Below are 6094 nucleotides of genomic sequence, written 5' to 3'. Positions count from 1 at the left end.
GTGATTGAAAAGAAGAGATATAAAAATATATTTTGAATAAAATGTAACCCAAAAAGAAGATATATGTTACTGGATTACATATATTAAGATAATGGTAGAGGATCATGGCTGCACCACGGGATTGACGTTAGTTTTACAAAACTTTCATAAGAAGATTGCTTTTTTTTTTTTTCCAAAATGTTTGGTTAAAAAAAGGAAAGATTTGAATTTATATGTAATATTATTTTATTAAAAAATGTGTGATTGAAAAGAAGAGATATAAAAATATATTTTGAATAAAATGTAACCCAAAAAGAAGATATATGTTACTGGATTACATATATTAAGATAATGGTAGAGGATCATGGCTGCACCACGGGATTGACGTTAGTTTTACAAAACTTTCATAAGAAGATTGCTAAAGAAGAAGATAAAAGTACAATAATAGATGCATTTGAATATGCAATTATTAGACAAAAGAAAGAAAAAAGCAATCAATCATCTTTTAAGCTGCACTAACAAAAAGCATAATCCACTCATAAGAAAATTATGCGATTATTTTCCTGGTTGTTTGAACCCTTTTTTTCAACCCTATTTTTCTTGAAAAAAAAGTAAGCTTTAAAATAATGATAAGGATCAATAACCTATAGGGGTATTTGATAGACATTTTTATGTAAAAATACATTTTAGAATAGTAAATTAATGTGAAATGTGTGGTTGAAAAATAAAATTTTTTTTATTTACGTATAATATTATTTTAATAAAGAATGTGTGGTTGACAAGAACAGAGAGAAAAATGTATTTTGAAAAAAAATGGCTACCAAACGGGGCTATATTTGAAGGAACGAATTGACTAAGCCCTTGTTTGAGGCTTATTCTTGTAAAAAAATGTATTTTTGAATAGTATATTGATAGAAAATATGTGGTTAAAAAATAAAAAAAATTTTTGAATTTGTGTGTAATACTATTTTAATGAAGAATGTGTGGCTGAAATGAGTAAAATCACCGTTGAATAATGTATTTTGATGAAAATAATGGAGCTCAAACAAGGGCTAAATGAGATGAAAATTACCAATTCCACGAGAAAAAATTAAAACAATGGTTTAAATATAAAATTTAAAATGATACAAAAGATTTGTGCAATGAGTGAAAACGATAAAAACATTTTGCCCCTGTTTGGTGCTACTAAGGTCCCGTTTGTTTCTCATTTTCATAAGAATGAGAATGAAAAATATAGCCGTTATGAACACCATACAAGAGATGTAAATTCAAATTTGGTGGCTTGATGTGATAGATAACAGTCATATTTTTCATTTTAATGAGAAACAAATAGGGGCTAAAAATCAAAATTTTAATTCAAATCAAAATCAACAATTAATTTTAATCACACATTTTACTGAAAATTAGATTTTAATCCCCGTCAATCAAGGATTTTGTGCTAATTATCTTTCGGTGCAATTTGATTTCAAAAGCTGGAAGGATCCTTCATATCACCATACCATTAGGGCATCTCCAATGGTAACACCATTGCACCATTTGCATTTAAAATAAATTTATAAATTAATTAAAAGACGAAAACAATTTAAAATACAACAAACACGATTATTTATTAAAATTAACACAAAATATATTAAACAACGATATATATACGATAATCTAATTTGATTTCATATTTTCGTTGTTGTAGTGTTTTTATTAATTGTTCCGTGTTTTTTATATTTATCAATGAATTTAATCTTTTCCGTAATTTAACGTAATTATTTATTTAGTAATTTATGTATTTATAAAATAATTAAATAAATAATATTTCAAATAAATAAATTATAAAGAATAAAAAAGGGAAGAAATTGGTTAAATACTGTTCATTTGGTATAATGGTTGGAGATGAATTTTAGTTTGATGCAAGATCTGATGTAAAATTTGGTACAAAATAGGGCAAAATTTGGTGCAGGATTGAAGATAACCTTAGATGCACTACTGTATTACTCTGCTTTAAGGAACATTAAAGTAAAGAATATGGCAATTGTTTCTAAAGCCCCTCTTTAGTCTTTCGCGTGCAAAGTAAAAATAGCCCAACTTAAAATATTTTTCCAAAAGGGTCCAGACTTGAAAGTCGTCAAGTTTACTTTTTTAAAAATTAATAATTAAGGCTTAGCATGTTTGCCAAATGTAATTTCAGTTAGCCCCAATTTGGCTCTCTTTAAATTAAAATTCACACACTTTTTAGCAAAATAATATTACACATAAATCTAAAAAAAATTTATTTCTTTTTAACCACATATTCTTATAAAATTACTATTTTTTTTGTTATAATTTGAAATAATGGAGTCTAGATATATTTTTTATTCATATACACCCCGTTTGAGCCCCATTTTAGTGTAGAATTCATTTTGTAATAGTAGATCGACGTTAATGTGTAGTTAAAAAATAAGAAAAAGTTTTAAATCCACATGTAAAATAATTTCATTGAAGAATGTGTAATTAAAAAAAAAGAGATAAAAATGTATTTTGAAAATAATGGGGATCAAATAAGGACATATTTTATATGATCACGTCTTAATATAATTTATTATTCACACATTTTTGTAAAATACATAACTTATAACTTATGAGCAATTAAAAATTTATCAGATATATTTATATGTATATTTCAATTCATTGACCTCAGTGTCCTCATGTTGTTCCCAATCAGTTCCTCCATCTTCTTCCTATCGAGTTTTCCTCTCAACGCAACTTATTTCAATTCCTTCAGTCACAATATTTTCATACAATATATCATCCTTCTTGGATGCCATGTTATTTTTGAAGTTGTTGATGTTTGGATCGTCCTCCATATCGATCAAAACCGTTCAAGAGGTTCATTAATTATCATTAATACAATGAAGTTCACAGCGCTAATTCATTTCAACAATTTTCATAAGGATAAATCCTTGAGTACGGGAAATGGTTGACAATTTTTTGCATATGATGCATTGACAACACCCGTGCCATAAATTATCTGTAAAAGAATTTTGTGAAAACTTTCTGTACTAGTCTCTTATGGTACCATCCCTTACATAAATACTGTGATTATTCCCTGTCAACAACAACAAAAATGCACTAGCTTATCTTACAGGAACAAAGTAGACTGACAATGGTGGGCCACTCGCGTGTCAATTATATGTGATTAACTGAGAAGAATTTTTAGACTGAAGATTATCTCGCTTAATTGACCCACTATTGCGACTTCTAAAGATGGGAGCAAGGAGTGGCACGCTATGGGGTTCCTTTATGCAAGAGTATATTGAGTGAAATAAATTGATAAAAGAAGTATTCAACCTATTGGATTATCAAAGATTAAGCCATGGTTTGATCTCGTTATTTTTAAAATACATTTATTCATCTATTTTTTTTAATTACACATTTTTCAATAAAATTCACAAATTCAAAATTTTTTCTTATTTTTCTTCCACACGTTCTTCGTCAATCTACTATTTAATTTTAAAAAAATAAAGAGTTTGTACCATTTTTGTAAGAATGAGAATAAAAAATATAGTCATTATGGGACCATACAAAAGATAGAAAGTCAAATATGGTAACTTGATGTGATAGTTAAGGGTCATATTTTTTATTTTTGTGACCAAAAAATGGAAATCAATCAGACCCAAAATGGGGTTCAATCAATCAGGCTCTAGGGTGGGAACGACTTCAATACCTAACATAATCAAAACTTATCCCCAACCTATTCAGTCGTTGAATAAAACAGAAATGTGGATTCCTGTCATCTTGTAACAATAAACTACAAGAACCGAAGCACAAATAATAAAAAAAAAAAAAAAGGTTTTTTTAAGTCAAACTCAAGTTTTTTGAATTTAAGAACCCTTCAAAGCCACTAATATCACATTTATTTTCCTGTAACTTTGATTACTTAAGAGGTGTTTGGTCGGGATTTTGAGAGTTGATTTTTTGATCGTTAGAGATAAAAGTGGGCATGTGTGAGAAAATAATTAAAAAATGATGATTAAAATTGTAAAATAATGATAAAAAAAAATTAATTTTAATTGGATTAAAATCCTCACCCAACACTCCTCTATTAGGTTTGTGCATTTGCAAGTGCACCGTAGTATAATTATTATAAACAACTAAGAAAGGCAATGAAGAAATTATTAAGGTCTGAAATTGGATTGCTGTCAGATGAATTCTGAACTCCGAAAATAAGGAACCATCGGAAATCTAAACAATTATAAAACAAAAGGAAGCCTGAAAAATTTGAAGTTTATCTTACAAAAGCCATTGCTGGCTCTGTAAGATTTATAGCTAGAAAAGCATTTTACGGATTTGCAACCATTTACGAAGAAAATGTTTGCTTCATTGCAGATTGGGATTTTGATTCGATTTGGTGGGAGAATATGGAGAAAAAGGAAGATGGGCTGGGGAAGAAGGCGATTGCAGAGGTGGTGATGGTGGCTGCGGTGTGGTTCGGTGGTGGGGCCGGGAGAAAAAGAACTTCTTTTATGCCCCCGTTTGGTACCCATTTTTTTTTTAAAATGCATTTTTCTCTCTCTTCTTTTCAACTACACATTCTTTATTAAAATAATATTACACGTAAATAAAAAAAATTTCCTTATTTTTCAACTACACACTTCTCATCAAGTTACTATTCTAAAATGCATTTTTTACATAAAAATAGCTCTCAAACAGCCCCTATATCTTCTGAGTTTTTTTTTTTAATTACTTTATTTTTTATGTAGAAAAATGTGAAGCTATTATATTCCGGTTTTGCTTTGGGTACAAAACGTTTTGCTATGGGTACAAAAGGGTGTCCAAAATGGACACACGGATCCTTGGCATTGGTCGAGGCTCTTGCGGGCCCCGGCAAGAGCCTCGACCAATGCCGAGGCACTGGGTGTCCATTTTGGACACAGCTTTGTACACCGTTTTGTACCTCAAGCATTTTTCATCATTTTATCCTTCTACTGTAATTTGGATGAATTTTACCAATTTGTCTTCCAGCCGTGCACACATAAAAGGTTTGGGATCATGATTGTAATTAATAAAAGGTTATTACAAAAGCTACAAAATTGATCCCCATTAATTTCTATTATATTACATTACATTTTTTTCTTTCTTATTTTCAACCACACAATCTCCCATAAAATAATATTACACGTAAATCAAATATTTTTCTTTCTTTTTTAACCAGTTATTTAAAAAAAAAAAAACTATTTCAACCATTTTCATTTTCACAAAATGAGGGCCAAAGGAGGGCAACCATGACTACAATTATTATTTTTTATTTATTTGATAAACGTCTTTTTTACGTTCGGACTCGTTAATCTTGAAGATTGACCTTGATTCATGCCTTTTTAACAATTGTATTGTTTAGTCACTATTTTGAGATCCATCTTTTCAAAATTTATTTTTTCAGAATTCATTTTTAGTCTCACAGTTTTCTATAAAATAATTTTACGAGTAAATTCAATTTTTTTTTCTATTTCTCAACCATATATATTTTTAAAAAATCAATATTCCAAACTATATTTTTCAAAATGGGGCTCAAACGATGCTTAGTTACATCTGTTTTAGAAAAAATCGTGCTTTATTTGACAGTTATTCTTTTGAGTTTTTATGAGAATAATAAGCTTTGAAATAGTAATTTCAAAAAATATGTGATTAAAAAATAGAAAAATATTGAATCTACATGAAGAATATTTTATCGTAATAATGAATGGTTAAAAATGAGTATGAAAAAAAAGAGTTTTGAAAGAATGATAAACAAATAGGGAATGCATAAAATTGTAAGGGACTGCAGTTGTAATTTTTTATCTTTCGTTTTTGTCCTCGCTCCACTTTTAGCCCTCATGTGCCCTTTTTATTTTCCATTAAATTATAATTCATTTTTATATCTCTTTCTATCAACTACACATTTTAAATAAGCCCCTATTTGATTCTCATTATTTCTTTATTAAAATGAAAAATATGATCGTTATCCATTACATCAAGCTATCAAATTTGAATTTCTATCTCTTATGTGGGGCTCGTAATGACTATATTTTTCATTTTTATTTTTCTAAAAATGAGAAACAAACGAGAGCTAAATAATATTTTACGTAAATCCAATTTTTTTCTTATTTTT

The sequence above is a fragment of the Olea europaea genome, chromosome 13 (genome assembly GCF_002742605.1).
Source record: "Olea europaea var. sylvestris chromosome 13, O_europaea_v1, whole genome shotgun sequence".
In the NCBI taxonomy this organism is placed as follows: Eukaryota; Viridiplantae; Streptophyta; class Magnoliopsida; order Lamiales; family Oleaceae; genus Olea; species Olea europaea.
The sequence above is the reverse complement of the archived record's forward strand: the minus strand, read 5'-3'. Positions refer to the sequence as shown.